Here is a 12,416-nt window from a genome sequence, read left to right as displayed (position 1 = left end):
TTTTGAAGCATTCGTTTTGGCCATCAATAGCATTACGGTTTCGTCCGCTAGACTGGTGTCCCCTTATCAAACTTCCGTCGCTGTGTTGCAGCCCAGTTCTGATGAACCCCGTCAACCTCCTTCTTCGAGCGTGTTTCAAGACTGATGCGTTTCTTGTATTTGCAGTTCTTCTTTCAAGTCTATTTTCCCATATCCATCTTGTCTTATATAAGTATAGACCTAGCACCCCAGCAGCAACAACACAACCCCCCCAAATAGAATGGTAAAACTGCTTATTTTCTCCTCGATACTGGGCCTGCTTACAGAAATACGGCGTTAGCCACCAACATAACATCGAGCTAATTATCGTGACCGTTCCCACTCCCTGAGGCCTTAGTATTTAGCCAACAGAAACACATTTCTGCTGCGTTTACCGGGTCAATCGCTGAATCCGGATCGACGGAAACATACTCGCAAGCAGCATTTTAGTAAAGGCGCGTTCAAAGCCAGCGTTGGGCAGCGCAGAAGAGGCAGTCTGGTTAGAAACCCGCAAGCAGAGCCTGGGCCCGGGAGCCTCAAGCAGCTATTCTGTTCCATTCTAACAAAATAATGAGGTTTTAAATGGTATTAGGGTTTACAGCCATCTGGCACGGAGAGCGAGCGCCAGCAGATGAGTTAATCCGACAACTCTAATTCTTGCGCGCTACGGTAGGGTGTGACACACAAAAAATCAGAAGGATAAACCCTTCTTCTCGGCGCTCTCTTCTCGAGGTGCAGGGCTCCGCACCTCCCGAGGCGGCCGGCCCAGGAACGGGGGGGACATCGCCCGCACCCCGCTCCGCCCGGAGGGACCCCAGTTTCCCGGCGAAGTTTCCCGGGGCGGGAGCGGGGCGCCGGGCAGCCCCGCCGAGGCCGAGAGCTCCGCGACCCGCGGCGGCACCCCCGAGCCCCCGACCGACCCCGGGCCCCGTCCGCGGCCGCGGCAGCGGCCCCCCCGCCCGCGGGAGGCGGGGCTGCGGGGAGCGGCTCGGGGCCGCCGCCGCCTCCCGAGGGCGGGCCGCCGGTGACAGCTGGGGAGGGAGCCCGGCGCCGGCAGCGAGGTGCGGCTGCCCGGGCGGAGAGCGTCGCCGCTTAGCTTCGGCGCTCCGGCCGCGGAGCGCCTAGCGGGTCCCTCCGGGGAAGAAGCGGGGCGAGGAGCTTGGCGGGGCGGGGAGGGCCTGCCGCCGGTGCCGGCCGCGGCGTGGGTGAGTAGGGGCGGCGGGGAGGCACGAGTGGGGGATGCGGAGGAGGGGGTGGGGGAGAGAGGGACGGAGGGATGGAGGGAGGGATGCTGCCGCGCTCGGGGACTCTGACCGTGCGGGGTGCCCGAGGGGAAGGAAAAAAGTGCAGCCCGGGGCGTGGCGAGGCCGTGCCCGGCTCCGCTCGCCCCGCCGTGCCGGTGACCCGACGGGCGAGGAAGCCCCGGGAAGGGCGGCCGAGGAAGCCCCGGGAAGGGCGGCCGGTCCTTGGCGGGGCTGGGCGCCGCCTGTCCCCGGGGCGGGCGGGCGAGAGGCGGCTGCCGCCCGCCGAGGGGGCCAGCCCGGCCGGGCTCGCCGCCCGCCCCGGCCCTCCCGCAACTCCCCCGCAGCCATCGGCGAGCCGGGGCGCGGCCGCGGCGGGCAGGGGGAGAGCCCCGGACCCCGCGGCTGCGAGCCCTCCGACCCCCCCGGCCGTGCTCAGCCGTCCCTGCCGCCTTCCCCGCGGCCGCCGGTCCTCCGCCGGCGGGTGGGATACCGGCGCGGCGCCCCGCGGACCGGCCGGCCGGGGCCCCGCCGCCCGCTCTTCCTCCCGGGCGCTCCCCGGGGTCCGGGCGGGCGTCCCTGGGCGTCGGCGGGGCGGGCTGAGGGGCTCCGCACCCGCGCTCGCAAGCCGAGCCCTGCCGGCGTGGGTTGGCGGAGGGCGAACCTGAGGCCTGCCCTTGGAGGGCTTGCGGGATGAGGCCCTTATTTTTTATTTTTTTTGTTTGCGGGGGGCTGCCTGGCCGGTATTTACATAATACCTCTGCTTAAGAGTGACCTCTTCCCTAATTGGAGGCTTCCTTTCCGTTTTCTATGGCAACACCGTAGAAGAGATCGCTCCGGGGGGTTGGATGAGAGGAGTGTCAGGGTATCCGAGGGGTTGGATGAGAGGAGTATCTGCGCACAGCGTAATTTTTGTTTATTACTTGCCCATTAAGACCGGTTTGTCCTAGTGAATGGGAGAGATTTGGAGAAAAGTTCTTTACCTCAGCCCCTAAGGCAGCTGTTAGGCCTGCGAGTCGCCGCGGATTTGCGGGATCTCCGTTTGGAGAGAGGATGGACTGGACGCAGGTTGAACAAACAAGCAAGAGTTATTTTTGTTAGGTATTTACAGAATATCAGTCGTGTATTACTGGCCTGACTGATGACTTCCATGTACCACACCGTCTAGTCAAACAATCCTGAGAAATGATGTTAATTTAAACAGATGGTATTTACTTTTATTATTTATTTAAAAATTTCATAGGATTATTAAAAGGAAATCCCAGCAAATTTTGTCAGGGGGAAGAAAATGAGTCCCACTTCGTTTCAAGATTCCTTTTGCTCCCTGAGATCCCTGCCCTATGCTTAGCACCCACCATGTACACCCAGTAATGTCTTTTCTTACATGATTGGTCTCACCGACAGTAAGCATGATGTGCATATGTATTTATGCAGGAATGGGGTTCTGTAATGCTTATCAGGGTCTGCTGCGTTCCATCTCCATGAGATGCCAATTTCTCTTTCAGGTTTTATATGGCTAGGGGTGAATATGCTTTGTGTTGGCTTTCCAAAGCTTGCTGAAAATAAATGTTTTCCGATTCTAAGACACGCTAATTCATGGTGCATATAGGCAAGAAGGTTTTTATGAGACTTTTAAATTCTGCTTAATTATCTTTTGAGATGGTGCTTTTGTTCTGTATTGAAAATATGCATGCCTTACTATTAATAATGCTAAAATTAGTTATTGTAATACAGGAGCTGTGATGTTCTGTAGGGCTCAGAACATTGGTTTTCAGTCTCTGCTCTGTTTATATTTCTTGGTCCATCGGGATGACTTTGTTTCTTGCGCCTGAGGTAGTGTGGAGTCTTTTTGGGCTTGGGGTTTTTGGTTTTGGATGGGTGCAGGTAGTGAGGATGTTAATGTGAAATGAATAGATACATTGGAGTTATGAACAGAAGGGCCAAGAATCTTGGATCTTCTAGAAGACGTGATTCTCCTCATGGGTGGAGACACCACTGTTTGGAGAGTGGCTCTAGAAGTTTAAGGAGGCCACCCCGTAGGACTCCTTCACTGACGCACTGGGGCGACAGTCTGCTATGGGCTGAGATACTAGTACTGTAAGAGGCCATTGGTACAGAGATTTGCCCAACCTGCTTAAGTTCTCCTGCATGCAGATAAAGGCTTTTTTTTCTTTTTTTGAAATGTTCTGAGCAATGCTCACTCTCCACTTAAATGTATGTCCCTTAGTGTCTTAGACTGTTGTTATGGGAGCACAAGAGTTGGAAATATCCTCAAAAGAGGCCATGGGTTGAACCTGAGGTAAAAATGAGGCTTGAACTGGAAGAGATGTGCTCTGTTAAAATATTAATCTCAGTACACAGTGGTAGAAGAGGGGTTTCTCATCATGATTTTCCTCTTAGAGGTCCATCTTCTTCAAACCCTCTTTTTGTTCTCCATAGTTAGTATATTTGTGTCCCCAGCACCATCTATTTACAGTTTATCCCAGCTCTGCTGTCAGTTGCTGCTTTTAAATAGTATTTGTCAGCATTTAGATGTTTATAGTTAATTTTCATGTATAGATTTTTTTTTTCTGTTGAACATTTTGATTAGATTATGATAGAAAATAGGAGATGTAGGAGTAACAAGTATATTGAGGAAATAAATGGGCCTGGGCCATATTTCTGGACAGTGTAAGGCCAGCTGGAGCTGGCATAAATACATGTCAGGGAGCAGAAAATAATGAAGAATGTGAGGTTGGATTGCCTCTGTATAAAAGCAAGGTTGGTTGCATGCTGCCTCCCTCTAAGAGGATGTATGGACACGTACCACTGATCACTGTGTCTCAGTTTATCAATTCATTTATTAATTTTGAACTAAGGTTGCTCTGCCATCAATGAAACAAACCATTAAATCCTTACTCATGTTCTTGTCTGTAATCCTGACTTTTTTTTTCCTTTCAACTTTCATTAACTCTATTCTACTTCATTTTGAAGGGACAATATGCAGCCTTAATTGCAGCTTTGTGTACTGATATGCACAAACACATTCCATCTCTTTTGTTTTTCATTAAAAAAAAGTTCCATATTTAGAACAGTTGCTGATTTATGGTACTCATTCCAATGCTACTCTGCAGTATTCAGGAAAATCAGTTTCGTAGTCATTGTTTCATAGTTTATTCACGTTATAGTAAACCAACCTGAGTTCATGATCTAAAAAAGTGCTTTTTTCCATCTTGGGAATGCTTCCCCCATATGCAAATTTTGTAACTTACTTCTGTTGAACTTTTGCTAAGATTTTTTTTAAAATATAAAACTTTATTGGCCCTAACTTCAGTAATAGGGAAAATATCTATAGTAGTTCAATAAAAATGGTATAGATTCATTCTCAAAGGGGCAAAATGGAACTGTAGTAGTAGTAGTTTAAACTCATTTTTAACTCACTCTTTTTCAGTGATACTTCCATCCTTTGCCCATTATAAATCATAGAACTTTTTTTAGCATATGCAATGCTTTTGTAGGCATTTCTTTGAGATCACTAAAACTTTAAGTTGGTTACTTCCTTACTTGCAATATTCCATCTCTCCATTTGTCTAATAAGAATGGCAGCTTAAAAGAAACTGCTATGTGCTATGATAGGTGAGGTCTTCCCCATTTCCTCTCAGCACATCGCCAGACTCATAGATCTGGCATTTCCTTCCACAGCCACCTTTGAATTTGACACATTCTTTCTTTAACATACAGGCTCTCAAACACATGCGTAAATGCAAATAAAGAGCCAAATGTATTTGGGAAGCTCCCACCTGCAGCTGTTATTTTAAGTTAGACAGGAGTGGTTAAGGTGCTTGATATAATGAGGAATACAGTGTGAAGAAAGGTTGTTTTTCCTCTTTATTTTTGTTGTTTCTTTAGGCACAAAAACTTGTAGTCACTATGTATCTTGTTAACAGTTCACATTGGGAAATTATGTCAATAAAGAGAAAGATGTACAGTGGCAATTTCTCATTTATCTTTCTACCCTCTGATTTTAAGAGAGGTGTGCCTAATACACATTATAAAAAATTTATAAGCATACACACACATGTAGTTGTTTTAGTGCTGTCCTAGTAACATGATGAATAACCTGATTAACTGAAACCACTTTCTAGAGGTGAAAGTCTGAAAGGTGAGCAAACATCACTTAAATGGTGAGATGTTTAGAAATAGTGAACAGACTTTTTTATATTGGTTATTTCCTCCTCTAAAGGCACAGTCCACATAGGTTTGCTTTGCTTTGGTTTTGCTTTGTTTGTGTATTTGTTTATGTGTTGCTTACTTGTTCCCTACTAAATGCTGGACGTAGCCAAAACCATAGGAGGATCAAGATGTCTCTCACACCTCTTTGAGGTTTTCTGCTCTGTTTTCTTGTTTACAGTCCACCTTAGCAGTATTTTGCCAGTTCTCTAGCACCCTACCTTGAAAGTAAGAAAAATGGGAGCTGTTTCAGAAAGCATATTTTTCATATTTCTCAGTGCCATTTTGACTTAACTTTCATCCTCTTGGATAACTGACAGTTGTCCTCCATTTCAGTTGTCTTTGACAAGACATTAGCATTGAATATTTTTAGTTGCCTTTATGATTATGATTAGCTTTCCATTCAGTACGGAAGTGTTATTAGTGTCACCCGGCTGTATTTTGCAGTTTCACTTTTGATTTAGCGCTGCTGTTAACATGTGCTGCAGATGAAATGCATGGCTTCCTGGGTGTAACCTCAATAAATGGTGTCCCTTTAGCCAAGGAAAACATGGTTGTCAGCCTTCATTATGGGCACTGTCTGCTTATCTGGTTGCTTTGACTTCGCTGTGCAGGTGAGGAGGTGATATTTTCCCCCCCCGTGAGTATAATGCACTCAAGTTTAATCCTAACATTATCTATTTGTTTTAAGATGAAGTGAGCCAAGTGGCATGTTGGTGTAATTGAAACTGAAGTATTATTATTATTTGTATGGTGAGACTAAGAGTAAGCCACTGGAGAGCAATCTTCCTTGGGCTCTTCCAAAATTACCTTATTTCTCTTCTTTAATGATCAGAACGAGGAACATCTTATCTATCTAAAGTAGACCCATTTTCATAAGACTTTCCAAAATGTCAGTGATTGAGGCTGAGATTTCATCTTCTTTTTCTGTTTTTTATCTAGATCAGTATCCAGCATCTGCTAACTGTTTATTTACTGCACAGTAATGCTACTGTTTATGATAAGAAAGTGTCAAACATTTTGCATTTCTTCTCACCAGCTTGCATTTGAACTGCTGTCCAAAGGTACAAGCCTTGTTTTCTTGTGAACTACTAATTCTCCGAACAAGCTTGTTCTCCACATTTATAAATATTTGTGGCAATGTGATGCACTTGTATCCTGAGTCTAATCAGGACACGTTTCTGGGGTGGAGGGTTTACTTTGTGAGGCAGTGATTCCCTTTCTGTTTGAGTCTCTAAGCTGCAAGTACTTCCATGATTTTGGAGTAACTCCTTCATGTAGTTCTTTCTGCACTATCGGGAGGTAAACACTCTGTGATCCCTATCAGGGTGGAGAGTGCGTGTTGTGATGTGTTGCTTCTCTAAATTGCTTGGAAATGAGAGCTGAAACCCCAAGAACACAGCTTTTCCCCTATCAAGGTGTAAAGCACCGCTTTCACAATGTTTTTACCTTATGTTGATCTCCTTTGAGTCACGTTTTGGCATTTTCTGTAGAACAGATCGTGTCTTAATCATTCATTGCTAAACTTGTTAGGTATAGACTATATTATAATTATACTCTTGCTAATTTAGTGTAGCAGACCTTTCTTTCTTAAAGAAGAAATCAGTCATTTTCCCTCTCATATCCTTTTCTGGACTCCTTATTTCTTAAACAAAAAAGAATGTTCTGCAAGTGCCTTTTATCCCAGCTTCTTATATCAATGAGACTTACTCATTTCAAGAAAGATCAGAATGAAAACCTATCTTCACAATGGCAAAAGAAAAAAAATCAGCAGACCAATAAGGCTGATGGACTTAATTCTCACAAAGGCAGACTTCAGCTTCTCTGTGCAGCATAATCCTTGTAGAAGATAATCATCCTATTAGCTTTTGCGTGAGGCTTTGGCCACTACCACATAGGATGGGGACGGAGGATGGGATGCTGTGCCCCAAGACTTAGTGTCTGTTCTGGTAATTCTGAGTCTTTTGGTAAAATAGCACATTCTTACTAAGAACTTTAATTACATTTGCTGTAGCCTGGCTTCCTACGGAAATGAGGCTTAAATGCTTCTGCTGTCTCTGAGTGCCCTACGACTAATTTTTGTATTTGTTGATCAATTTCAAACTGCATTTGTAAGTATTTGTATTTGTAACTGTGTTTGTAAGTATTTGTGCATTTGTAAGTATTTGTAAGGTTGAAGTATCAAAGATAATGCTCCTGCTCCAGAACTCAAGATGTATATGCATGACTGGGAAGGTTAGATGAGCCTTTTTTAATTTTTAAACCAGTTTCACTGTTGAATAGCATTAACTTTTATTTTCTGCAATGAATTACCTTGAAAAGTGAATATTTTTGAGCTATTTCTTTTTTCCCTGACATCTCATTTTATCCCATCATTAATGTTTTCTGGTTTTTGTTTTGTTTTGTTTTGTTTTGTTTTTTAATGGATTGCCATCATATGTTGCCATTTCTCAGGAATTTTTAGATTCTACATTCTACCAGCCAGGAAGTCAGGGCTATTACTACCTCTTGTAGTAAAAAATAAAGCTTTCTTGCAGTCAGCTATTTCTTAATTTTACCAACCTTGCCTTTATGTTAATAACAAATATTCTGTGTATGTATTGTTTTTTGCAGATTTTTTTTTTCTATTGTCCACTGCGTAAGAAAGCCTGAAATATTTTTTTTTCCTTCTTTTTCTTTTCCCCATCTTTTTACCTTAGCCTCTCCTAGATGGCTTCTAGTCTAGAAGATAGATGGCTATTTCTGTATGACAGTGGGGAACCATGACCACAGCCATGGTTAGATATATCTGAGCTAGATTTAGTTTATCTTTTTAGCCAGCTATTAGGAATCTAGCTATTGGGTAACAAAACAGTGGTTTCTAAGAGTAAAAACTGTAAATGCAGAGAACTTTTGTGTGTGTTTGCAAATGTGCACACAGAAAATACTTCAAAGATTAACATACAGATAAATAGATATGTTTTTGTGGAGACAGTATATCTGATGAACTGGATGAAACAGAAGATTCCTGCATACTAGCACTATAAAATAATTTCACAATAATACCAGATTATGCTTTAAGAAGGGATGTATTGGAGATGTGTCTGATTTAAACAGCTCTAGTCTGATTTAAAGCTCTGTCAGAGTATGTAGTGTACTTGATGTATATATTGTCCCGGAACTGAGTAAGGCTAATCCTTAAAAGAGCACAAAAGCAACTTAGGGTTCTAATTATTTGCTCTTTCTAACTTAGAAAATGAGGAGTATCTAAAGCCCCCGTATTACTGTAGGTAATAAATAGTGTGCATTTCTTACAGATTGAGATTTTAAAATCTAAAATCCTGTTGGATGTCAGTAAAGCAGAGCTTTAAATATCATGATTGCAAAGAATGATAATTCTCATCTGGAGAAAAAGCAAAATATACTGCAGGTTTGCTCTTGCATATCTAGTATATCTAGGGCTTTTGCATCTGATGCAAAAATGCATTAGTGGTTCAGCTGCCACAATCAGCTGTAACTGGCACGTAGAGTAAGGGAGCTGTCAAAAATCCATGGTCCTGCACTGGAATGCAGTAATTGCCAGCTCCTTCCTGGGAGGTGGGACCAAATGCATGAATCTATCACAGTGTGAAGCTTAGATCTGTGGCATAATTATCCTGCTCTCATTATTTCAGATTTGAGACACCCTGGAGTAACCTCTCTGTTTCTCAAGTAAATTATTTTTATTGGTATATAAATATATTGGGAGAGGGGAGAAAATAAAATGGATGGTATATTCTGAACTGACTGTAAGAGAATAACTATTTCCATGGTCAGTTTTCTCGTGCAAACAAGTCTGAAGAAGCTGTGTGGAACGTAGGTAAGTCAATGAGTGTGAGAAAGATGCAGAAGGAGATGAGTGAGTTAAGAGTATGCTACAGAGAAAATAGGAAAAAGTGGGCGTCTGTGTAGGCAGCTTTGTTGATGGCAAAATGCTACATGTTCTTATTTTGCTGTGTGCTTTTTCGTGATGGAGGAATGGATGTTCTGCACAGCTTAAGCCATGTCATTCTTTTTTCGGCTGTAACATTTTTTTTCATATGGGGAAAGAATCATTAATATAAGGCTTAGATCTCTTCTTTAGTAATGGAACTGTACGAGGGGAAAGTCATATTTTTGAGAGTTCTTGAATTACACAGATCGTTTTTTATTTTTCCTGTTTTATATTGCCTGAGATACACCCCACAGGTGATAAAAAATGTTGCGGTGGGTTCTCTCCTGCAACAGTTGTGGCTTTGAAAATAGAAAAATAAGAACTGTCTTGCTACTGACTGGTTTGATTCAGATCTCAGCTACAGTCTGCATAACATGGATTCATCATCCCTATAACTTGGATTCATCATCCCTACATCCATCAACTTTATTGCATGTGTTCTGGATTTACAATGGATGTAAAGAACAACTAGTCTAGGCGGAGAGGTTGACTGTAGTAGTTACGCTCATTGTGACTGTGACCATGCGTTACCTCTGCGCATGGGAGGAGCTGCTACAGTTTTGGGGGGTTTGCATACATATATATCCTTCTTCAATCTGCAGTAAAGTTTAAAAATCAGATTTTTTTCAGCTTTTACAATAGCTCACGCCACAACTGTTTCTGACTGGTGAAACCTGCCCTGAAAAGTGGGACCGTAAGTGGGTGTTTCTGTGTTTTGATAGAGAAATGTGAGCTTGGGGCCACAGTCCAAAACTTCAGCAGCTGAAGAGGTGCACAGGCCTTCTTCCTGATATAAAACTAACCCAGTATGTGAGTGAATCAGAACGTGAATAAATTCTATCAAGTTGTATGGTAGTTCTGAAACTCATTAAACCTGCCTGGGAACATCCATGTCGCAAAGCTTCGTGTGATCCATGCCTGCGTCAGTAGGACTTTGTTGGTTGTGCTTAGTTTTGTCATCAGTTCAAGGTGAGTTCAAGAGCTAAGCCCTTCTCATTTGAACTCCTCTAGAACTTACTTCTTAGCATTTCGTCAGAAAGCTTCAGTGTTTCTGGGGAGCAGTATTCTTAATCCACGAATGTGTTTGACTTCCAACTGCATGTGCTCTCTGTTTGAGTCTGTTCTGTTTGGTGGTAGACCTCGGGCCTGGATGAAGTTTTGCAGAAGGGGCACTGTACGTGTAGAAGGCACTGGAGATGCACAAGCAATTCTGTGGTTGTTTCTGAACCTCGGAGGTGTTCACAGGTCACGGGGGAACTTCTGTATACTAACCCGGCAGAACACAGTTACTGGCTCTGTGATTTTTCCAGTATTGAGAGTTTCTATAGATTCTTGCTCGACTGACTCTTTGGGTGCCGGACAGGCAGCATACGCTCACTGCATCGCAGTACCTGGTAGATTTTGGATGCCAAGAAATGGCTGCGCAGTTGAAGCGGGGGAATTCTTACAGCGTATACATGCAAAGTTTCCCTCATTCTCGCAGTGCTGGAATATGCCATTGAGATGGCTAAGGCAATAAAGGCGGCAGTTACTATTTTCCTGTGAATGCTGGTTTATCAGTTCACTACAGGTCTGTGAGCTTCCAGTTCGGTATTGGGAAGCCCATGCCTGGTGCAAGGCTGCAGTCAGTTGCACAGGTGGTGCTCCTGGCTACCGTACCAATAAAGAAACCAGGTTCTGAGACTGGTCTTTCTGAATGACTGTCAGTAACGTGTGTGCCTACAGCTTTTGTGTTGCATGGAGCATATAAGCAAGAAAGAATAATGCTGATATTTCTATAGGTCTCAGCTGACCACAGAGTCTTCTTTAAGAGTATCCGTGGAAATCTTCAGATGTTGTGTGTTGGGTGCTGAGGTCTTTCTTATCTGTTTTTGACAAATAGGATTTAACTTTCTCCAAGTAAGATATCAGATTGTCTTTCTTCCTGTTTTGAGAACTTTCTTGTTCATTTTCGCTGTGGCTTGTGAAACTGTGCTTGGCTCCAAGGTGTTTGGTGGAAATGCTGCATGCCACCTTTAGCTGGCTGAAGGTGCTGCGTACAAACACCATTGGTACGTGATCATGACCATTGCTGCCCTCACTGTAACTTGCTATGCAAATAGCACATATGCCACTCCAGGGAAAAAAAAAATCTCACTTCTTTTCTTTATACAAGCTACTGTTGACGATAAACATTTACTCTTAAAATAAATTTTGGGGAGGTGGGAGTCTACCTGATTGTATTATGAATCTGTTGAAACAAACTCCAGGCCTCTTCTCCATATGGGCTTTAACCTGATATCAACTTAGGCACCTGTAATACACTGGAGTTGGCTGTCTTGTGACTTTTCTGGGGTAGCACACAAAATTGTATTACTGGCTGGTTATACAAAATGTCAAGAGCAGAGAGGTGGCTTGTAACTCATGTGTTGAAATTCCTGGACAAGCCTTCAGTGACTATTAATAATTTCCTTTCTATGGAACACGGTCAAGTAGTTGCTGATTTTTTTCCTCTTTTTTTTTCAGGTAAATATTTTCAGTATGCTCAGCTGAGATGTTATGGCTCATTGACAGCAAAACTGGTTCCCTTTGGAATATGGTCCTGCACACCCACTCACACTCTCTGACTGCAGATCCCCTGGTTTGTTCCTGCTCTTCTTCTCCCCTTACCAGCAAGGTCCCTTCTAGTGCCGCTTCTGTCCCCTTTGAATTAGAGCCAGTTGTGCAAGACCAAATGCTTTCTAGCTTGACATCCTGTCATGGTTTAACCCCAGCCGGCAGCTAAGGACCACGCAGCTGCTCGCTCACCTTCCTTACAGTGGGATGGGGGAGAGAATCAGAAGGGTGGAAGTGAGAAAACTCGTGGGCTGAGATAAAGACAGTTTAATAGGTAAAGCAAAAGCCACGTGCACAAGCAAAGCAAACCAAGGCATTCATTGCCCACTTCCCATGGGCAGGCAGGTGTCCAGCCATCTCCAGGAAAGCAGGGCTCCATCACGCCTAACGGTGACTTGGGA

At 44.0% G+C, this 12,416-nt stretch overlaps 1 protein-coding gene across 4 annotated transcripts in view; it reads left to right on the top strand.

The window, feature by feature from the left end:
• Positions 1-1,023: 1,023 nt before the first annotated feature.
• JAKMIP1 (janus kinase and microtubule interacting protein 1) overlaps positions 1,024-12,416 on the top strand; it is a 172,212-nt gene continuing 160,819 nt past the window's right edge. The window contains exons 1-2 of one of the 4 annotated variants that reach the window (XM_069793887.1): positions 1,034-1,223; positions 11,926-12,040. The gene's annotated coding sequence lies outside the window, so the exon portion shown is untranslated. Of the gene's footprint in view, positions 1,224-7,556; positions 7,580-11,925; positions 12,041-12,416 lie in introns of those variants that run through there. The other 3 variants (XM_069793924.1, XM_069793907.1, XM_069793897.1) reach the window with 3 other exon arrangements.

The sequence above is a fragment of the Haliaeetus albicilla genome, chromosome 1 (assembly GCF_947461875.1).
Source record: "Haliaeetus albicilla chromosome 1, bHalAlb1.1, whole genome shotgun sequence".
NCBI lineage: Eukaryota > Metazoa > Chordata > Aves > Accipitriformes > Accipitridae > Haliaeetus > Haliaeetus albicilla.
The sequence above is the reverse complement of the archived record's forward strand: the minus strand, read 5'-3'. Positions and strand labels throughout refer to the sequence as shown.